The sequence below is a fragment of the Poromitra crassiceps genome (assembly GCF_964638095.1).
Source record: "Poromitra crassiceps genome assembly, chromosome: 3".
NCBI classification, from domain to species: Eukaryota; Metazoa; Chordata; class Actinopteri; order Beryciformes; family Melamphaidae; genus Poromitra; species Poromitra crassiceps.
This window is the reverse complement of record NC_139625.1, coordinates 91,841,344-91,865,292: the sequence shown is the minus strand read 5'-3', so window position 1 is coordinate 91,865,292 and position 23,949 is coordinate 91,841,344. Positions and strand designations below refer to the sequence as shown.

The window sequence follows — 23,949 nt, the reverse complement described above, 5'->3', positions numbered from 1 at the left end:
TAACTTAAATACTTCAACTTACATGTCTCAGGGACGCATCCACACAGTAACCAAAAGTTATCAGTCTCTGTCTCTGAACCGCGGACAGCAGACGCTCTCCTCCCTCCTCTCCCCGTCTGCTCCGCGCGTCCGCTCCAAAACTCTGACGCTCACCAGACAGCTATTTTCTGAACGTTAGAAATGTAGGCTACTCTCCTCACAAATAAATGTTTCAAGTCGTAAAATGGTGTTGGTTTTCTTGTTTTATAGTCTCATAATGAAGTAGGCTACGGGAGGATGAGCTCACAGCAGTTCACAATGCCCTCTGAAAACCACATACAGTCAGTAGCGAACCCTGCCTCTCACACCTGGGCCCTCTGACCCGCCCGCATGACAACCCCCCCCCCCCCCCCCCCCCCCCCATCGTGGAAAAAAAGTGAATTAGGCTACCACTTAATTCGCTTGCGTCCTATGACAATACCATCTCAAAATAACAATAATAATCATCAAATGAGACATAATGAGCTAAGCCCGGGCGCCAGGATGAAATCAAATGACTCAGGGATTGATTTGAAATAAATAAATAAACTGCGCGCACACAGTCACACACACACACACACATCAGCGGCAGGATTGTGATCAGTGAAGCTGCTGGAGATCTGGTTTAGAAGGCTGTCGATTACGCTGCAGTGGACCGCTCTGTACCGTGCGCAAACGTCTCCAGCTCCACGGATGCGCGGAGGGCCAACCAAAGCCTCGGTCTCTCCATAGACCTCAAACTTATCTTTTTCCTTTTCGATTGATCTGTGAAGCTCATCCAATCTGGCGAGGGAAAACTGCATATCGAAATGTTTGTTTTGGAGAATATCAAAGACAACATCCGAGTAAGAGAAGATGGCTTGGAAGGTTTTCAACCAAAAGCAGAACTCGAAGCTGTCAAGGAGGTTGATCCATCAGCGCGGCTGACAGGGTCATCATCAAACTGTGCATGGTTTTCCACGATGTGCTCGAACACCTAGAAGAGTTATGCAAACAACTTAATAAGACCTCCAATAAAAACTGAATTTATTTAGTAGGCTACCTTTTTATTTTCTTTAATATTAATAGGCTGCCGCGGCTAGCCTACTATTCGTTCTTTAGCCTAGATCTTTTTATACAATTTAATTTATCACAACAACAACAACAACAACAATAATAAGCATTATTATTTCCAAACTTTCCTGAACAATAATTTTGTGCTCAAGCAAGGAATTAAACACCAAATAGCCTAGATGCCGTTCCTAAAGCAAGCCTGCCTCTAGGCTGTTAGGCCTTTCGGGCGGCCTTACCGCTGGCTAGGCGGATGCGAATTTATTCAGTGATTGAATGAAGCAAATATAATCCGTGGCTATTAATTGCATTTGTACTATTATTATTATTATTATTATTATTATTATTATTATTATTATTATTATTATTAACAATCATTATTATTTCGAAACTCTCCTGATCAATTATTTATCAATCAAGGAATAAAACAACACCCAATAGATGCAGTTCTTAAATCCTAAACAGCCTATAGGCCGAAGCAAATAAAATCCGGGGCTATTAATTGAAGTTTTATTATTATTGTCATTATTATTATTATTATTATAATTATTCATAACAAAAATTTAAATAATAATACTACAATTATTATTACAGTAGTATTCCCACCTCTTTCAGTTCCCGTGTCTGCTCTGCCACTATCCGTGGCTATCCGTGATGCTGATCTTTGTGTGTCAGAAATGATTAAACTGTGGGTGATCGATTTTCCCAGCATCGATTGATTTGATTTCAGCACCATGGTGGCGGACAGCTCCCGTTAATGGAGTGAATCGGCCGATCTGGCTATCCGTGGTGCTGATCTTTGTGTGTCAGAAATGTAATCGTTTTATAAGGCTATGTTTTTGTTGTTCTTGTGGTTTGTTGACTTTATGTCATGTTATAAACATTATTATTCTAAAAAATAGTATTTTTCTCCTCTTACATGTGTTAATGCTTGTAAGCCCCACTGTTGCGGGCATGTAGGCTATGTTGGCGAACCTACAGGTGCAGCTCATAAAATTAGAATATCGTGGAAATAACATGGACAAGTTATTTCTTTAGGCAGTAATTAAAGCAAAATTATTCCCGACCAAGTATTGAGTGCAGGCATGAACATAACTTTTCAGAAGATCGACATTTCTATTTTGAAAATAGTTTTTTGTGTGTGATATTTAATTTGTTGAAATACTGTCTTGGGGGGTTTTATTAGCCTAATAATATAAATATATAGTATATATATTTTTTAATACAGTATATAGGCGTGTAACATTCAGGTCAAACAGATTTAAACCAAAACAAAACAAAACAATGTCAGAAGCCATTACAACAGAAAATAATTAGCCTAGTATGATGATGATGATGATGATGATGATTATTAGCCTATTATTATCATTATTATTATCATCAGCATATTATTGTTGTTGTTGTTGTTGTTACTAGGCTAGCCTACTACAATTATTAATATTTGGCTATTATAGGCCTATAGCCTACTTCATTATGAGACTATAAAACAAGAAAACCAACACAATTTTACGACTTGAAACATTTATTTGTGAGGAGAGTAGCCTACATTTCTGACGTTCAGAAAATAGCTGTCTGGTGAGCGTCAGAGTTTTGGAGCGGACGCGCGGAGCAGACGGGGAGAGGAGGGAGGAGAGCGTCTGCTGTCCGCGGTTCAGAGACAGAGACTGATAACTTTTGGTTACTGTGTGGATCCGTCCCTGAGACATGTAAGTTGAAGTATTTAAGTTAATTTGTGTTGCACTCATTAAAACGTGTATAGTTTATATTAGGCTAGTTCATTTAGTGATTTGGGTATAAGCCGATTGTCACCGAAGGCATTTCGGGGGAAACATCGGACCCGGGAACATAGCGGGGAACATAGAGGCGAACATAGAACCCTCTTAGTGAAAAGCGGGGAACATAGAACCCTCTTAGTGAAAAGCGGGGAACATAGAACCTGGGGAACATAGAACCCTCTTAGTGAAAAGCGGGGAACATAGAACCTGGGGAACATAGAACCCTCTTAGTGAAAAACGGGGAATATAGAACCCGGGGAACATAGAACCCGGGGAACATAGACATGATCCCCTTAAAGCACCCTCTGGGTGCTTTAAGGATTCTTTAAAGCTAAAGAAAGACAACCGTCTATGTGCGATATATATGAACTTTATGAACCCGCTGCGCAAGTAGACAAAAGGTATAAGTCTACTATGCTAACACAGACTATGGATGCACATTGCTCATTAAATAATGACCATCAAGTATTCAGCCAAGCCATAGTATAAATAGTCTCTTATATTTGAACATGTATAACAGGAAACCCGGGGGTTCCCAAAATCTGCAATTCTCCTAACTGTAGTTTGTCTTTATTGCTCATAATTGTATTGCATCAACTGCATTAAATGCTATCCAGTATTCTCCCATGTTTCTGTGCTTGCATGTACAGAATTTACAGGCAACCTCAGTTCAGGGACAAGGTTGTAATACTTTGTCTGGGAGTATTGATTTTGGTGACATGAAAGCTTGCTGTCAATTGCAGTAACCATTATTCTAGAAAAGCCAGTAACATTTTTGTTTTGTTTTATTTATTTGCACACTATAAAAACAGAAATGGATTAAAAACAAAATACAAACAAGAAAATAATATGCAGGTAGAGACAGGAAAGCCTAGAAGGACTTATTCTACCTCAGAAAAGCTAATAACAATCTGTACAAAGCACACAATACAACATAAACAAGAAGGAAAGAAGAAAACAAAGCCAGTTTGGCCTCTCTTCTCTATGTTGTTTTTATTTGTCATCTTGTGTCACTTATTGTAAAGCATCCTTGGGTTCCTTGAAAGGCGCTCTATAAATCCAAGTTATCACTTATTATTATTATTAAAACAAATAGACAAAAAATATTCAAAAAATAAGTGAGTAGAGTAGACAAAAGAGACAAAATATACAGTAATATACACTTACACTTCATGAAGTCCATGGGTGCGTTCGTAAATCCCCTCTGATGTTCCACACTGAAATAAAACGACAGCGCGGATCTATGCTACATTACAACGGCGCTCCCAATTTACGAATGGTCCAGTGTGCGCTCTGGCGCTCGGAGCAGCTATTTCCGAACGCACCCCATGTCAAATATCTTTCGTTTGCCTCTGCTTCTATTTAGAGATGCAAGACGCAAAAATCTGCCATCACATGTTCTCAACGGGATCCTGCCATTTTGTCCGTTGACAGGCCTTGGTCAAACCTTTTATTGGCACCTGTGGGAAAGGTGGGAGAACTTAACTTAACTAACTTAACTTAGAATGAGAAGCCTTAAAGACAGTTTCATATCTGTGACATGAATGAGAAAGAAACAGCTCACCCTAAAATCCAAAATACATATTTTTCCTCTCACCTGTGCTATTCATCCATCTAGATTGTTTTGAGATAGCTGTCTGGGTTTTGGAGATATCAGCCGTAGAGATGTCTGCCTTCTCTCCAATACAATGGAACTGGATGGCACCCGGCTTGTGGTGCTCAAAGTGCCAAAAAAATACATTTGATAAACTCAACAGCAGTGTCTCTTTCCAGAAATCATGACTCAAGATAATCCACAGACCTTGTTGTGAGCAGTTTCATGTAGGAACTATTGTCTCTCGACCGAACTACACCCACTAGCTGCTAACCAGTGTTGGGGGTAACTCATTACAAAAGTAACATATTACATGTAATATATTACTTTTAGCAGTAACGCAGTAATATAACTTAGTACTTATAGGATTTCAGTAATATTATACCAGTTACTTTGTCAAGTAACTCAAGTTACACATTTAGTTATTTTTTTAAATCAAAGCACATACAGTAGATACAATCATTTCCAAATCAAACTGTGTGTTTTTATGCAAATAACCACTATAGATGAGAATAACAAAGGAAAAGAATAACATTTAGAATTTTGGATTGTTTACACTGAATTCAAGGCGGCTGAAATTATTTTTCGGGATGGTTCCGGGGCGGCGATGTCATTCTGCTGCTGCTGTTGTTTTGGTAATGCAAAAGTAGTGTAATAAGTAACGAGTTACTCTACATGGAAAGTAATATTGTAAAGTAACTTATTACTTTCAAATGAAAGTAACTAGTAATATGTAGTATATTACATGTTGAAAGTAACTTGCCCAACACTGCTGCTAACTAGTTCCCACATGAAACTAGCAGCTGCAGAGCAGCAGCTAGCTATCAGGTGTAGTTTGGTCAAAAATAGTTCCTCCATAAAACTGCTCACAACACAAGTCTGTGGATTATCTTGAGTAACTAGGTCATGATTTCTGAAAAGGCTGTTGAGTTTCTCCATTGCATTTTTTGGCGCTTTGAGCACCACAAGCCAAGTGTTATCCAGTTCCAATGTGTTGGAGAGAAGGCAGACATCTCTACACCTGAGATCTCCAAAAGCTAGACAACTAACACCAAACAATCTAGATGGATAAATAGCACTACAGGTGAGGGGGGAAATATGTATTTTGGATTTTAGGGTGAGCTGTCCCTTTTAAAGACAGATTGAAGAGTTCCTTCCATGAATGGCTACTCACTGCCAAGCGCTGCTGCTTGCGGAGCTGCTGGAGTCTGAGCAGGTCCATGGCAGAGGCAGTCTCCCTTGCAGACCAGTTCAGCTTAGCGGAGAACATCTGAACCACAGACTGAGGGATTCCATATCGACCGTACTGCAAAAGGATCCAGTTATGTGTAAATCACAATCTAAATGGATCGGTCAGTATTATTAAATGATCGTCTCAGAGATGTTTCCTAAAGTTGAGATTTCCATTGGAAGGAACCTTTTGATATATGAACTTGGTCAAATACTAAATCATAATAGCAATGTTCCAAGTAATTTACATCATATGCATTTACAGTGTAAATATGTGGTAGGTGTAAATAAATTTGATATCCATTACACCTACAAAGTAACCTCATCATTCATGTTTTCACTGCAGCTGAAGGATCCTTCATTGGTAGAAGTTTTATGACTTTTGGGACCATGAAACCCTCTGATAATCAATGGTAAAATTTAGTAAATCATTTTGAAAATGTTTGTTTTTTTTCCAAATGGAAAAATCCCTGAAAAATGTATGAATCCAACAGCAGCACTGATCTGTGAAGTAACAGCGTACTCTAATTTGAAGCCAATACCTTGTCAGAAAAGGGTTCCATTGTCAGATCGATACCCTGCAGCTGGAGTCTTTCCTCCAGCAGGGCCTCCAGGTTCACCGAGGTCATGAACATTTTCTTCTTTCCCTTCAACCGCAGCCGACGGGCTTCAGAATTGGCCGAAATGGATGGACTCCTGTTCTCCTCTGGGTCCATGTAGGTGTGCATGCAGGCGCTTTCTGTGGGTAATGGCTCTCTGCATGGGTTTGACGAGGAAGGGGGTGCAGCTCCTCCGGGATGATCTGGTCTTTTTGCTGGGACTGTGGGGGGCGGGTTCAGGTGTGTGCGTGCAGATGTCTCCGCCCGTTTATCCATGTCTGAATTGATGTGCACAACACCACATGATGCGCTCAGAGGTTGGGAGGGTGGAAACATGGCCTCTGGCTGTCTGGGTGTCAGATTCGGGTCTTTGGGGCTGAGGAGTTCTCTGTTCTGGACTCCTATCAGGGAGAAGCATCTTCTCAGCAGCTCTGGTCCTGCATTAAAAGCCGTTAGCTCCACGCAGCTCCTGCTCCGAGCCCTGGCTTCACAGGCATGGTGAGCGCTCGCTGGACTGTTCTTAGGGGGTCTTAGCGATGGTGGGATAGCAGGCAGGCCTCCTGGGACACTCTTTTGAAAGGTCTTAGTAGGGCAGGGGGAGGTCAGGGGGAGGGCGGGGTACTCGGGTTACGGGAGGTGGCCCGACTCGCAGCCGGACGAGGACCTGCTCATGGACGAAGGCGTCTTTTTGTCCCTCCCTGAAATAAACAAGTGCAGCGTGTGTGCAGATCATGCAGATTTCAGTTAAAGTGGCAGTTCACCCAAAAATGAAAATGCTGTCATCATCTGCTCACCCTCATGCTCGTTGAAACACAGGTGAAATGTGTCCATACATAACAGAGGGAGGTTGCCAGCACAACTTACTCAACTGAAGTCAATGACGACTGGTTGTTTTCTCTCCAGTTGTGCTGGAAACCTCCTTGTGTAGTCTGTTATATGGACAAACTTCACCTGTGTTTCAACTTGCATGGGGGCTGGAGAGTAGATGATGATGTCATTTTATTTTTTGGGTGAAGTGTTCCTTTAACTGCACATGCATTGGATGTGTTGCCCTTATAAGAAAGAAAGAAAGCAGCAGGGGTGTGGCCAGTGTTGGGAAAGAGTATATAGCCAGTGTGGAAGGACGTCCAAGAAAGATGTATGAAAAATAATTGTTCAGAGAAAAATTTAAATAAAATATTGGAAAAAAAACTAAAGTGTGAAAAACATGTGAATGGAAAGGAAAGAAGCAAGCAGTCCAGTCTGGTGAAGCATTGAGCCGTTTATTCCTCACGCTCAACCATGACAGTAGCACACTTCAGAACTGGCCAGACTGTTGTAGATATGGTTAGTTGAACTTTGACCTTTAGTTACGTCACACAAACTGTTTATTGAATTGATCAGAGCAAACTTTGTTCTACTCTTTTCGAGGTTTTCCTCAGTATGCATTTCAGTGCATTTACAATGATAAAAAAAAATGCCACATTTTAAACAAGTATAATTATACCAATTAGGGTTTTTTTTTATTACTCTGCATAATGCAGTATTCAGGCACATGATAAAATATTGTGCAACAATATATTATACTGAACTAGAAAAATATACACGCAAAAACAGCAAAATCTTGAGAGAAATATACTGTACAAGTGTGGAAAATAGGCTACTCTGACATCATCCTCTCCCCACATCAGCTTAGACATTTACAAGAGCCTTCAATATACAGTCGGCACAACTCACTGTCCTCTAAAGACTTAACCAAACCAAATAACCACAATAAAAAGGATATAGTTATGAGTAAAAGCAAGCATTCACAGTAAATATGTACTGCAATTACGGGAAATTATTGTTTTTCAAACTATTTAAAACTAGAGTGGAAACACTTTTTTCTTTTTTTAAACTCTTGTTGTCACACAACAGTCACCATTTTCAGCAAAACGCAAAAACCACCACACGAGTCGCCTCACAAGGCCAGATCTATTTGTGAGTAGACCTACAAGCGGCTCGACATAGACATTGTACAGGTTTCTGAGAAAGACCTTTAGAGCAGTGCTTCTCAAACTGTTTCATGTCAGGACCCCTAAACTGACACAGATTAGACACGGACCCCCATTTATACGATTTTGTCCCAGGGTCCCCCATCTGATAAGACTTTTTCTTTTAGATGTTTTATTACAAAAAGTGTTTGAAACACATGACTGAAATAGTCATAGATTCTGTCATTGTGTTACTTATGGATGGTATTATAGTGAAAATATTAAATAATGTACCCCCCTTTTTGCTGGCGACCCCCTGGAAAGCCCTCAGGACCCGTGGGGGTCCCCGGACCCCACTTTGAGAACCACCGCTTTAGAGACGACTGGTCTGCGTGATGCAAGTAAGCTCTTTAGTGCCTCAATAATAAAGATAGAGAAGATTGTACTTTCTATGTTTTTTCTTTTCAACGCTATAGAGGGCCAAAATGGAACGTCACTTCCTGCTTCAGCACTGTACCAGAGATTTTCATCCGCCATTTATTTTTCCATAGACATTTCGTAAAATGCTTATAAAAAATAGTTTTACTTCGTCAAACCAAACGGTTCAGATATATTTAGAAACAGGAGAGACCACCTAACATTTCACTGGGATCAAAATGTAAAAAAAATTGCGGATTTAAAGAAAATGTTTTTTCGATGTTCTATTTTTAAGTTTTGGTCCGAGTGAAATGTTCTATGTTCTCTCTCGATTCTAAATATAGCTGAACCGTTTGGTTTGCCGAAGTAAAACTATTTTTACAAGCATTTTACAAAATGTCTATGGGAAAATAAAGGGCGGATGAAAATCTCTGGTGCAGTGCTGAAGCAGGAAGTGACGTTCACTTTGGCTCTCTATTGAGAAAAGGTAATTCTGGTAAAGAAAGGCAGTGGCATGGCAGCTCTCAAATGCATTGAAACAGATAGAGATCATAAGAACATTGAAACAGATGTGGGAGTAGAGATCATAAGAACATTGAAACAGATGTGAGAGTAGAGATCATAAGAACATTGAAACAGATGTGAGAGTAGAGATCATAAGAACATTGTTTGATTCAATGATGCGGAAACAGAATCAAGTATGACAGTATGAAAGAATAAAATGCTAGGGGGGGAGGGGGGGAAGTGAGCATCGTAGGCAAATGAGGCGAGGGCAGAGTCTTTCCAAAATAAGAGCATGAAAACTGGCGGTCTGGAATGCCCAAGCATGGAGAAGAAGTGTGGAAGACCACGGCAGTCTTCCTAGTGAGGGATGGGGGCAGTGGTCACAGTCGACTCAGACTGTCATTACCGTTCTCCAGGTTCTCGGTGCTCTCGTAGCAGCCCGAGTCGCGCGGGGAGTCCCCCGGCAGGCCGAGCCTGTCCAGGAGCAGCTTCTCCTGGGAGCCTCCGGACTGACTGCCTCGCTCCGGGTCGCTGCTGCCTGCAGAGCACAACACCACCAACAGAGGGCCCACAGTCACTTTCAGAGATCCAAGGGTAGACCTGCTACAGTAAAGCAGCATCTGTGTGTCTTCCTGTATTTCTACACGTATGAGGATTCAATGTCCTCACAGTTACACCTGTGTGTCTTCCTGTATTTCTACACGTACGAGGATTCAATGTCCTCACAGTTACACCTGTGTGTCTTCCTGTATTTCTACACGTATGAGGATTCAATGTCCTCACAGTTACACCTGTGTGTCTTCCTGTATTTCTACACGTATGAGGATTCAATGTCCTCACAGTTACACCTGTGTGTCTTCCTGTATTTCTACACGTACGAGGATTCAATGTCCTCACAGTTACACCTGTGTGTCTTCCTGTATTTCTACACGTACGAGGATTCAATGTCCTCACAGTTACACCTGTGTGTCTTCCTGTATTTCTACACGTACGAGGATTCAACGTCCTCACAGTTACACCTGTGTGTGTGTCTTCCTGTATTTCTACACGTACGAGGATTCAATGTCCTCACAGTTACACCTGTGTGTCTTCCTGTATTTCTACACGTACGAGGATTCAATGTCCTCACAGTTACACCTGTGTGTCTTCCTGTATTTCTACACGTACGAGGATTCAATGTCCTCACAGTTACACCTGTGTGTCTTCCTGTATTTCTACATGTACGAGGATTCAATGTCCTCACAGTTACACCTGTGTGTCTTCCTGTATTTCTACACGTACGAGGATTCAATGTCCTCACAGTTACACCTGTGTGTCTTCCTGTATTTCTACACGTACGAGGATTCAATGTCCTCACAGTTACACCTGTGTGTCTTCCTGTATTTCTACACGTACGAGGATTCAATGTCCTCACAGTTACACCTGTGTGTCTTCCTGTATTTCTACACGGACGAGGATTCAATGTCCTCACAGTTACACCTGTGTGTCTTCCTGTATTTCTACACGTACGAGGATTCAATGTCCTCACAGTTACACCTGTGTGTCTTCCTGTATTTCTACACGTACGAGGATTCAATGTCCTCACAGTTACACCTGTGTGTCTTCCTGTATTTCTACACGTATGAGGATTCAATGTCCTCACAGTTACACCTGTGTGTCTTCCTGTATTTCTACACGTACGAGGATTCAATGTCCTCACAGTTACACCGATAGAAAGAGACAGAAACCATTCCAAAGTGAGGACATTTCGCTGGTTCTCACTTCTATAGAGTACTGCAGGGATCAATCAATCAATCAATATCCTTTATTTAACCAGGTAAAGAAACTCATGACGTATTTTTGTAGGCTTAACCAGAAATCGCCACCATTTTGGTTCATCGGGGACAAAAGTTTATGGGAAAGCGAATTTTGGTTCAGCAGGATAAACGTTAATCATTTTTATGCCTTTTGAAGCGTTTTATAAAAAACACGTTAACAAAATGTACAGTCATAAAAGTTATTCACGTTTGTGAAGATTATCCTACTGAACCCAAATCCGCGTTCCCATAAACCTTTGTTAACCACAGACCTTATTTTATGCATTAAAGTGAAATCCCTATTCTAAACCCCATTTACAAACCCAGAAGTATACTTCCGGACTCATTCCTGCGGCGCTCGATAAGGAGCTAGCCTAGGGTTTGGACTTGGGTTTAGGTTTAAGACTGCAGTTAGGATTAGGTTTAGTTTGGCGTAAGGGTTAAGTTTCGAGGTTAGGGAGTGAGCATAGTTAATGAAGGTCCTCACAGGTAAGTAATACATACGAGTGAGTGTGTGTGTGTGTGTGTGTGTGTGTGTATGTGTATGTGTATTGTGTATTGTGTATGTGTATGTGTGTGTGTGTGTGTGTGTGTGTGTGTGTGTGTGTGTGTGTGTGTGTGTGTAAAGTGGGTTGAGTTTAACCCTCTGGGGTCTAAGCCATTTTTTCCTATTTTTGATCTGTCTGGTCTCCTTGTGTAATAATGCGTGTGTGTGTGTGTGTGTGTGTGTATGTGTATGTGTATTGTGTATTGTGTATTGTGTATGTGTATGTGTGTGTGTGTGTGTGTGTGTGTGTGTGTGTGTAAAGTGGGTTGAGTTTAACCCTCTGGGGTCTAAGCCATTTTTTCCTATTTTTGATCTGTCTGGTCTCCTTGTGTAATAATGCTTAGACACCCATTTATATGAACACTAAAAGATTGATGAACTGGATTTGGTTGCATCAGCCTTATTCCAGTGTATTAAAAATACACATATTACTGTGTAGGTATTTGATGATCTCCTTAATACATGATGTATTTAGAACGTGTCACATTATTTAAATGCCTTCATTAAAACCGTAACGACACCGTACATTGTGTACTTACTTACAATACTTTTCCATAGGTTAATACACTGGAATACGGCCATTGGAAACTTAGGTTTTGCCAAAGGGCCAAATATCAGAATTCTTCTCAGTTGACGCAGTAAAAGTAGCTGGTTTGTGTGTAGGAGATGATACTCTTTGCATCCGTATCCGTACATGCCCATAAATCGTCCTGAACCTCTGGAATATGTGAAGCATGCATAATTTAACTCAGCGGATGTGAATGGCACACTTTAAATGTATTTGTTCATGTTTGTCTGTAATGTTGAGTTGTGTCTCAGTGTATTAGCGTCTTTCTAATGTATGTGCTCATGTGTGTCTGTAATGTTTGAGTTGTGTCTGAGATATAAGTGTCTTTCTGAGTCATTATATGTCTGTTAGCAGTCAGACGTGCTCAGGTTTGACCGCCTGGCTTGACCCACCATCGTACTCCTGCAGCAGCTCGACGGCCGTGAGCAGCACAGCTCTGTGCTGAGGCTCTCTGATGTTCAGCTCGTCCAGGTCCTCCTCCTCCAGCAGCTTGAAGGTGTCCAGATCCTCGTAGCCATTAAACAGGAAGGTGGGAAGATGCTCCTGTGTGTGGAGAGAGAGGTGGGGGAAGGCAAACAGGGAAGGAAGAAGGTGTCGTTAGTGGTGGACATTTATTTGATGATCCACATTTTGGATCTTTTCAAATCCCTGTGTAAATCTGTCTAAGATTGCTCTAGTAAGAGCAATCTTACTAGATTGCTCTGGATTCACATAACCACACAACTTTGTAGAAAGCTTATTCATGGCCCAAAGAAGAACTGAGTAACCTTCCATGGCCACTGTCCAAAAGGGGGCGTGGCCAATCACAAAAATCCGCCTAAATTCCAAACGGATTCACGTAACACCGCAAAACTTTGTAGAAAGGCTATTGAGTGCCTTCTAGTTTTTCCTGTCATAAATTCCTCCCAGGGAACAATTGCGTGTCTAATGTGCTCCTATCTCCACCTCGATGTCTGACAGATTTGGATGATCTGATGGGTTCATTACTTTGAGGTTGATGCGATCCAGGAGCTCCTCGACAGAGGTGGGCTTGGGTTGCCGGGCCTTCCTCCTTCTGCGGGTCTTTTTGGGCTTCACCTCCTGCTCGTTCAGGACGTCCACGTAGATGAACTTGGAAGGTGCCGACTTTACCATTCAGCAGGCCCATCCACGTTCCCATCGGAGGCTTGCTGATGATGTCAATGACATCTCCATTCTGCAGAATAAGACCGGTGATCATTAAATAATCTAATCTGATCTAATGATGACAGGATGACCGACAGTATGACACACTAGATATGGTCAGGGCCAGTTGCACCAACTGGTCTTACGACTGGTCTTAAGCTAAGTTGGTCTTTTTCTCACTAAGACCAGCCGTAAATATTACGCCTAGTCCAGAGCAGGCGTAAGGTGCAGTATAGACGGTTTTCACCTGTGTGTTGCGCAATAGCCACAACCCTTCAGCACTCTGGTTGTATTCAGACCCGAGTTATAAACTGGAAACCGGAGCACGTTATAAACGTTATAAATATAGTCATGTTATAAACAACTGACCAATGCTGGGGGTCCGTATGGAAAGTGGATATCGAAATGGTTAAAAGTTAAATCAATTTGGTCATTCAGTGGCGTTTTACTGCCATTTAAAGTAACGGTAACAGTAATAGTTAGCCGCTAACATTAGCCACACTACAGCCGATTACCCATCAGCAGAGCGTCATTTGACGTCAGCACACTCTTCTAAACAGGTCGCGTGCCGCATTCCAGTGGGCATTCCCATGCTTTCACATGGACGCGCATCGCTACGACCGGCGTAGTTAAGACTAGACGTAAGCCCTGTTGGTGCAACAGGCGTAAGTCCACTCTAAAGACTCTTAACTAAGACCGACGTAGGAGTTACGACAAGGCATAGTTAAGACCAGTTGGTGCAACCGGCCCCTGGTGTTCAATGTGACTGTGAATACTGAATAATATAAAATCAGTGTAAAATGAACTTAAAGCAGTAATAAATGACATTATAGCAACATATGTGGTGCTAAATACTCATTGCTGTGGTGTTACGGCACAGATCACCTGTCAATCAAACAGTGAGGGTGGAACTTTCACGTCTTTTTCCTTGGATTTTCTTTTGAGTTTCGGTAGGTGGCGCTCTTTTGGTGGCTATCACTGCTCATGCTAACAGACACTGGATGTTTAAAGCAGCCAATGGAAAAGCTTTTGTGAACCGGCTATAGGTTGGATCACTATTGTGTTTTATCAATTAGCAATAGAGTGGCAAAATGGAAATGGTTTTACATAAAAATGTCACAGATTATTAGTTTAATTAAAGGCCCAGGGGTTAAAGTAACAATTTTTACTGAGATTCTGGCCTCTATCCTGTCCTGCACAATGCTCTGCTTCCTTTTTTAAATTGTATGTACAGATACCAAACACACAAACACAGAAGTAAAAAAACAATCAATCAATCAATCAATCAATCAATCAATCAATCAACACTTATACTGTATTTTGTGCAAATAAATAACATCCGATTTTAAAAAGTTATAATTTTACACTAAATTCATCCTGGCTTGGGCACAGCCAGGAGCCCAGATTGTGTGTTCTGGAGCTCCTGCTGGCTCCCCATCCCTCCCTTAATGTAACCCCAGAAGGTGTGACGTGTGCATCGCGATTCATTGGCCATACCTTCAGTTTGAGGGAGTCATGTGACGTGTGCATCGCGTTCCATTGGCCATACCTTCAGTTTGAGGGAGTCATGTGACATGTGCATCGTGTGTTTCATTGGCCATACCTTCAGTTTGAGGGAATCGGTGTCGTAGGGACTGGGAGTGAAGTCGGTGTGAACCAGAGCGCGTCCGCAGAACGGCCCGCGGTACGGCAGCTCGTCCTCCTCCCCGTCCTCTGACTTCACGCTCTCTCTGTTGCTGTTGGAGGAGTCGGTGGTCCCCACCGTCTGACCGCCTGCACAAACCACAGAAGAAGAATGCGCTGCTTCAAGGCCTCGAGACACCATGGGTCAATTCGTATTCGCAAAATATTTGTCACAATTTCTTTTAATCTGCCAGATGGTCGTGGCTTGCCACACAGACAGAGCATAAAGTTTAGACTATCTCAATGTTGATGTTAATACTTTTCTGTGGTTGGAACGTCAATCTGGTGTTAAACCCCACCCAGTCAGTGCTTCAAGGCCAGGTTGAAACAAAACACCGTCAGTTTCTTGCAACACACACACACACACACACACACACACACACACACACACACACACACACACACACACACACACACACACACACACACACACACACACACACACACACACACACACACACACACTCATGGAGCTTTGTCCACTCAGGGAGCTCCTCAGACTCTCCACAGAGCCTCCTGGCTTCAGTTTGTTTTTTTCCAAAGAGTTGGAGTCTGTGTGAGGCGAGTGAGGGCAGCTGGAGATGCGGTCTGGACTCGACTATGAGACAGAGGGGGGAGAAGATGCTTACCACCTTCACGTTGCACACAGTTTACAACAGTAGCGCAGATTGGCTCATGTTTCTAACAGTGATACAGATTGGCTAATGTTAATTATAGAGCCAAAGTGAACGTCAATTCCTGCTTCAGCACTGTACCAGAGATTTTCATCCGCCATTTATTTCCCCATAGACATTTCGTAAAATGCTTGTAAAAATAGTTGTATTTGGTCAAACCAAACGGTTCAGCTATATTTAGAATCGGGAGAGACCATAGAACATTTCACTCAAGGAAATTGTTTTTTCTTTAATTCCGCAATGTTTTTAAACGTTTTGGTCCGAGTTAAATGTTATGCGGTCTCTCCTGTTTCTAAATATATCTGAACCGTTTGGTTTGAACAAGTAAAAGTATTTTTATAAGCAGTTTATGAAATGTCTATGGGAAAATAAATGGTGGATGAAAATCTCTGGTACAGTGCTGAAGCAGGAAGTGACGTTCACTTTGGCTCTCTATAACAGTAGCACAGATTGGCTAATGTTTATATCAGTAATAATACATTCATTGTTACTGCTGTTTTTCATGTCTGAGCACTGCGTTCAATAAATAGAAACAGGGTGACAGAAGACTCGGTATGTAGTGAATACACAGTGCGATTTGTAAACACACCTGTTCAGACAGCGAGCTGTGGTATCTCTTGGAGATCCGTTTCCTCATGGTGTCTCTCACAGACTTGACCTTTTTGCCCAGAGAAATGCGAGATGTTGGGGGAGACTTAACAGCCTCTCTCACGCCGCAGTCTCCATCTTTCTTCTAATTTATGAACAGAAGCGGCAAACATGCCAACAAAAACGTTCTCATTTATTTTGATTTGATTCAGTCGACAGAAATTCAGTAACAAGAATGACTACGTACAGTGATATCACAGGCACAGTTGCCTGAGCGCAGTGAGCGGTTGGTCAGATCAAATCCTCCGAAGCTGCAGGTTCTCTGTGAAAAAGATCAAATCAGGGCATTTCGAAAAAGTGTGATTTTATTTTATTTAGCCTTTATTTAAACCAAGCTTGTCCCATTGAGATCAAATATCTATTTTACAAGGGAGACCTGGACAAGAACAGCAGCAACACAAAGTTTAAAACACATAAACACGTAGATTTGAATAACATTAAAATGATCAGAATAAACATTTGCACACAGATAGACTTCACCATAGCTTTAAAAGCATTCAGGGTTACTAAGCTATGAAGTTTAAGTTCAGACTGTAGATTGTTCCATGCAGTGGGTGGACAAAACCCACAAGCTTTCTTCCCTAGTTCAGTTCGGACTTTTGGAACAGAACATTGCAGCATGTCCTGAGGACGGAGGTTGTAATTTCCACATTTCATGCTTAAAAGAGATATTAGAGGCTGTCTTTTGATGTACAGCTGTGATGTAGCCCAGGTAGGAATTTCACGGAGGCCATGGCTGCCGCTGTCCCTCCCACTGGCTGTGATGCCCTGAGATATAAGTTTCACCCTTGGCAGCTGTGCCCTGCTACTGTCAGTTGCTTTAAAATCATCAGTGCTCTCAGTTTAATGTAGTCTGCCCTATGCAAAGGATGTGTCATTGTCTCATTTTAAAGCAGCTACGAGCAAGATCGATTGTTATTAAACAGTCTAAATTTAATATCGAAAACATCTTACCTCTAAAAGTATATGAGACCAACGCTGAGTGAATCGGCCAGTGTTGTCTTGATGATTATAGAGTCTGTGTGCGGGCCGGGCAGATCAGGAAGTGAAATGAAACGATTTGCGGCAGCCACTTCGGCCATAACCACAAAATTACTTTCAAACAAACTGTTAGAATATAACGAAAGCCGTTCTTCTTGTTTTAGGTCTGTTGCTAGGCAGAGCGGAACGGTTTACGGCAGCTGTAAACCGTTGCTAGGCAGAGCGAAACGGTTTACGGCCGTAGCAACAGACCCAAAACAGCTTTCCTCGCTACTTTCTGCTCTCGCGAACATCTCTCGTTATATTCTAACAGTTTGTTTTAAAGTAATTTTGTGGTTATGGCCGAAGTGGCTGCAAATCGTTTCATTTCACTTCCTGATCTGCCTGGCCCTCACACAGCCTATAATCATCAAGACAACACTGGCCGATTCACTCGGCGTTCAAGTGAGACTACTCGGCGTTGGTCTCGTCTACTATTAGAGGTAAGATGTGAGGCATCGATATTCAATTTAGACTGTTTAATAACAATCGAAAATCATGCTCGTAGCTGCTTTAACGCGCATTTCAGAAAAATCATTCTTCACGATTTCAATAGAGACGCAGCAATGAGCTTTGTGCTCTGGCATGTGGCCTTCTGCCTCGATGCCGAAGGCCAAATGGCCTTGGCCCTAAAATGAGGAAATTCCCACCCTGGATGTAGCTCAGGAGGACCAGGTAGCAACACTCAGAAACAAGCATCCAACAAAGTCTTCTCTGAACTCACCCCATGGTGGCTGAGCGGGTTGAGCGCCCGGCGCCGCAGCTCTCCTTCGGTCACTGAGCGGGCGATGTCTGAGCGGGCGATGCTGAGCTCCTCTTCATTGCAGCCCTCCGTCTCAGACAGGGAAGAGGCGCTGCCTACGCCCGCCTCCCGCGCCTCTCCCTCCAGGCCTCTCTCCCGCAGGTGGGCGGGGCTGCAGCTGGCCTTGCTGAAGGCCCTGAAGATCTTCTGGCTGCTGCAGGTGTCCAGGCTGCTGGAGGAGGGCGAGGTGGTCAGGCTGTCCGAGTCCCTGTCGTAGGTCAGCTGCTCCCGCAGAGCCGAGGCCAGCGAGTCCACCGGACACGCCGCGCATGGCTTCTTCTGCACACCCGAGTACAGGAAGGGGCTGGCGTCCGCAGAGGGAGGCCCGTCTAGACTCACGCCCTCTAGGGGAGAAAGAGGATAAGAGTCAACATGGAATAAAATAAAATAAAAGAGAACAACGTAAAATGCAACACAAGCCTCTCATGTTAGATTTCGTTACAAATAGGGTTAGACTAGGTCTGTAAAACCTGTGATCATTTTTTTTTTTACTTTGCACATTTGATGAATTAATTTAATTGTTCAATGATGTTTTGTTCATGTAAAGGTAATACTCTACAGAGTTTCCCCTAACACTGAACAGCTGCGGTGGGTCACCCTGCTTTATGGACCTTATAATCTACTGAAAACAATTTAATTGGAATTAATTTCAGTTGTCCTTGTCCCATGGCGCTTAATGCTGTTTCTAGTCTACCCTGCAAAGAATAACATTCTGGGCGAAACACTGAAAACTTACTTGGCATGAAAATGGTCAAATTTCAAGATTGAAATTCAGCACCAAGTATCAGCCAGTCTGTAAATAGAGTTCGACCAGTATGGCTTCATGAAGGCTGGTAACCAAACCAAACCAATTAACCCCCTGTCCTCAAAAATCCCATTTCGAAATAGGCGTTATTTTGATAAACTGACCTCATAACGGGGATCTATACAGTTACGGGTATCTACTAACATTATTAAAAGATCATAAAGGTAAAGCTGTTTTCTGATAGTTTGCTAAATGACGTCGCCTTCTTCTTCTTCTTCTTTGCCTTGACCATAGGCATAGTTGCTGCCCTCTCATTGTGGACTCCAGTACTACACATTGAGGCATGCCCAGTGTATGTGAAGCGTCACGTAGCGGGCGTCTCGCATGAGCTAATATGGACGGAGACTGCTCAGAGCCTGCTGTAGTGCAGACTGCTCAGAGCCTGCTGTAGTGTAGACTGCTCAGAGCCTGCTGTAGTGTAGACTGCTCAGAGCCTGCTGTAGTGCAGACTGCTCAGAGCCTGCTGTAGTGTAGACTGCTCAGAGCCTGCTGTAGTGCAGACTGCTCAGAGCCTGCTGTAGTGTAGACTGCTCAGAGCCTGCTGTACTGTAGACTGCTCAGAGCCTGCTGTAGTGTAGACTGCTCAGAGCCTGCTGTAGTGTAGACTGCTCAGAGCCTGCTGTAGTGTAGACTGCTCAGAGCCTGCTGTAGTGTAGACTGCTCAGAGCCTGCTGTAGTGCAGACTGCTCAGAGCCTGCTGTAGTGCAGACTGCTCAGAGCCTGCTGTAGTGTAGACTGCTCAGAGCCTGCTGTAGTGCAGACTACTCAGAGCCTGCTGTAGTGCAGACTGCTCAGAGCCTGCTGTAGTGTAGACTGGGAAGGCTTTAACTGTGGCATTCTTACATACGCAGTAATGAAGATGTAGCCTTAGATCAGCACAATCACTGATATTTTGACTCCTCCCCCCTTCTTTTCTCCCAAATTGTACTTGGCCAATTCCCTGCTAGGGGGTCGCGGTCATTGCTCCGCCCCCTCTGCCGAGCTGGGCAGAGTAGCACATGATTCCTCCGATACATGTGCAGTCGCCATCTGCTTCTTTTCACCTTCACACGTAGCATGTGGAAGGCCACGCTATTCCCCCCCAGTTCCCCTCCGCCCGAACAGGTGGCCCCGACGGACACACACACACACACACACTAGTGCAGCGACCGAGACACACCCTTCCACCATTCCGGCTTCCCACCCACAGACACGGCCAATTATGCCTGTATGAACGTCCGACCAAGCCCGAGGTAACACGGGGAATCTACTGCAAAATATTCACAGACGTAAAAACTGATGCAATTTAGGGACCGTTCGTTATTTAGGGAAGGGTCCACTGGAGGAAAATAGGGGAGGGTCATCTTGTTTTAAATTTAGTCTGAGGGAGGGTACACTCTCTTTAATTTGAGTCCAAGGGAGGGGTATACAATTTTGATTCGATAAAAATATATACACTTTTTTTTGTTGTTGTAATGTTTGCTTTTCGGACTTCAACAACTCCTGAGTTGCTTCATTTACACCCCTCCTGTCCAAACTGTTTGGTATGTCCCGGTGCATTGTTTCTCTTTGGCGGTCCTATCTGTCGATCTTTGTGCTTGGCCTATCCAGACAGTAGGCGTGTACAGTATCTGGCTTTTCTGGTGATAATATGGAAGTAACTTTCCAGCGCGAATAACCCACTGGAACAAAGTCGAGCAAACAAACAGACATGGCATCACAAAATATATATGGGCTCTATGCATCAAGTCTTAGGAAGTCACAGTAGAACCGAGTTACGGCTGTCACTCATCTCCTAAATTACGTTAAGTCTGCGAGGGATATTTATACCACCAGGATGACATATATGTTTCACATAGGGTTGTGTTTTCATTTCGAGATTTTATTTTGTGCAATATTGAAATGTTCTACAATTGCATGTTGTGTTAACATTACACATTATTTCTATCTACCTTTCTATCTATTTAGGCTAATTTGGATGCTATTTATTATCGAAATGTATTAGCTCAATGCATGCTGGGAGATTTCACATGTGTGCCTTTGTGCCTGTCTGCTGTCTGATGCGCAAGGGAGTGAGAGAGAGAGCGGGGGGACAGAGAGTGGAGAGTCCGCGGCTCCGCGCAATTACGCACAATAATAGAACCGGCAAACTTTTTTCCATCAGTCATTGACTGCTATTTAAACACAAATATTGATATACACAGACTGAAGATTGTTTCACAAGCGAAAATAGCATTATGTAGCGACCGGAGGAGGCGCTCGCTATGATTGGTGACAATTCTGCTCTAAGAAGCGCAAAGGATTATGGGAGTTCATGTTCTTGTGGGAAGCTTGTTACTGTTACAGTTAAAAACGTGGTTTAGTGATGTTGTGCTCATGTTTTGATTGCATTATGTGGTAATGGCAATGTTTGTATGGCCAGGATAATGTTTAGTTTTACTATCAATGTAGCCACCACGACTGAGACTGGGATCATGTCTATGTTCCCCGGGTTCTATGTTCCCCGGGTTCTATATTCCCCGTTTTTCACTAACCTCTCCCAGCCCCCACGCCAAACCTAACCTCCCCCCACGCCTAAACCTAACCTCCCCCAGACCCTAACCCAAAACCTAACCTCTCCCACCCCCACGCCTAAACCTAAGGTCGGCATTGCGGGTGGTCGGCATAGCGGGTGGACACCATTTGGGAAAAGCGGGGAACATAGGACCCGGGGAACATAGGACCCGGGGAACATAGGGATGACCCCCTGAGACTGTTAGTGTGTTCGATCACCTCTGGCCGGAGTTTCTGCAAATGTTGAATGATTCCGATGAGGAATAAATAGCACCCCCTGCTGTCACGTGGTGTATGAGGCGCAGGAGTGGTTAAAAGTAAGATCTCTGTGTCAGTCTGCATTCTTCCACGCAAGCTCGCCACAATATTGTTTGGGGAGGGTCAATCATATTTTTCAAATCACTTGGGGAGGGTCAAGGAAAAATATATTTTGATCAGGGAAGGGGCACAGCTTTTTTTTCCGGAAAAACACACCAAATGCCTCCAGTGACCCCCCCCCCTTCTAAATAACGAACGGTCCCTTATCGAATGTTTTTTTTAGCATAACATGACATTAAATAGAGCAGGAAGGCCAGGAACGAGGTCGATGATGCAGGTCGATGATACAACACAACTAGAAAGTCAAATGGCAAAACCATTTGGACTTCATGAGACAATTTGTGTCTTTTATGTGGTGTTTTTTTCCGTACCCTCTAATCCGGGCTTCTTCGACTCATCGATTCTGATCAGCTTCTTCTTCACCTTGCGGGTGGAGCTGACCAGTTTGTGGAGTCTCCTGAAGGTCACGGGTTCCTCCTGCTCGTTGTCTGACAGCTCACAAGTCTGAGAAGAGAGAGGGAGGACACAGCTCATTTCATCACACAGTTATTTATCATTCAGTCACAATACAATATGATTGAAGTCTACAGCAATATTCACAACCAAGCAGTTGTAAACCCTTATAAAGCTGTGTTTATTTTTCTCTCTGTCGCTTGATTCAACCCTTTGGAATCGCTCTGTCGCTCTGTTTAAATCGCTCATCAACAGGCACACGAATTGACGGACATGTGGGGGCTATAACGTTACGCAATGTCATGATGTTTGTCCACTACGAGCCACCATAGATGTTTACAAGCTAAGCCTATCAGCGTGCTCCTAATGCGAGCTCCATACCGGTAGTACAGACTTCACTTCATGTCAGCTGTCAGCCTGTCAATGCGGTTTGTTCCAAGCCAGTGTGATCCTTGACTCACTCTCACACGGCAGCCAATCAGCATTGAACAGTGAGCGACTGATGCCAGCGTATTTTCGCTCGAGTTGGGATATTTCATCTCGAGCGACGAGCGTATTTTCTCCCTATCGCTCTGTCTCTGTCGCTCGGACACCCAGCGATTTTTCTCCCGGGCGAATATACGCTCAATCGCTCGTTTGCATTGACTCTGTATGTAAACTCGATGCCAGCGAAAAACTTTAATAGGTCGGTGTGAACGCAGCTTAATCCAAATCCGATGCCGATCTGGGCAGAGAGTCGTACACTAGCACATGCCTCCTCCGATACATGTGCAGTCGCCAGCCGCTTCTTTTCACCTGACAGTGAGGAGTTTCACCGGCAGGACGTAGCATGTGGCACTAGTGAAGGCACTAGTGCAGCGACCAGGACCCCATATCCCCATCGGCTTCCCACCCGCAGACACGGCCAATTGTGTCTGTAGGAACGTCTGACCAAGCCGGGATTGAACCCGGGTCTCCTGCAGTGGTGGGCGAGTGCTTTTACCTCGACACTACCCAGACGCCCCCGGTGCCGTTTCATGCAATTATAATGAGTACGCAAGTAGTGTGTCCGTGCTGTAGTATATGATATGAGTAGTGTGTCCATGCTGTAGAAGCTGCAACAGAAACCACACGTTGCTCAATATAAATATGCACAAACCACAGCGATGACATGCAAGCGCCTGCGCTACATCCTCTGCATGTGACACTTGAGCTAGAAGGGGCTCTTCATGCGGTGGACAAGAGGCTTGCGACGTTCACTTCAAATTATGGTTGAAAATTAGAAAATGTCACGTTATGTTGAATGGAAAGCCCACACGTGTATTGTGTTCCTATAACACACTGTGAAGAAGCGAGTTCCACACCGTGTCAATCTTTCAGCCAACTGTTTACTTCCGTATGCCACACGTACTGACAACCCATTCACACGTAAAGCAGTTGCAGTTGACGTAAAACCCCTTTTACTGTTGTGACGTAAAACCCCCCTTAACTGCCACATTCAATACATAACATTTCCCCCCCCCCTTCAAAGATCAAAGAACCAGGGCAACACTTAGCTGAAAACAACATAAGCTAAGGCAACAGTCCCATTACTATACTAGCATGTGTTTCAAAGAAAAGGTTAGGCATAGAACTCTGTCACAAAGTCCCGGAACTGTGCAGGGCGGACTCGAGCCCGTGCTGGTCTACCCTCTGCTTCCTGAGGTTCGGGGCCCGGCAGAGGGGGAATGGGAACTGGCTGTTGGAAGGGCCCCTGAGGCCCTGGCAGCTCTGGAGCCTGAGGTGGCCTACGGGTCCGTGGCCCCAACGCTCCATCAGGTT

At 43.6% G+C, this 23,949-nt stretch overlaps 1 pseudogene across 1 annotated transcript; it reads right to left on the bottom strand.

The window, feature by feature from the left end:
* Positions 1-889: 889 nt before the first annotated feature.
* On the bottom strand, positions 890-23,030 carry LOC310773359 (SAM and SH3 domain-containing protein 1-like; annotated as a pseudogene). The gene is made up of 13 exons: positions 22,965-23,030; positions 22,068-22,200; positions 17,964-18,385; positions 16,407-16,481; positions 16,161-16,304; positions 15,363-15,495; positions 14,818-14,987; positions 13,038-13,245; positions 12,443-12,593; positions 9,546-9,677; positions 6,210-6,964; positions 5,612-5,743; positions 890-994 (listed from the first exon to the last, which is right to left on the bottom strand). The product of its transcript is annotated as an SAM and SH3 domain-containing protein 1-like (transcript).
* Positions 23,031-23,949: the final 919 nt, after the last annotated feature.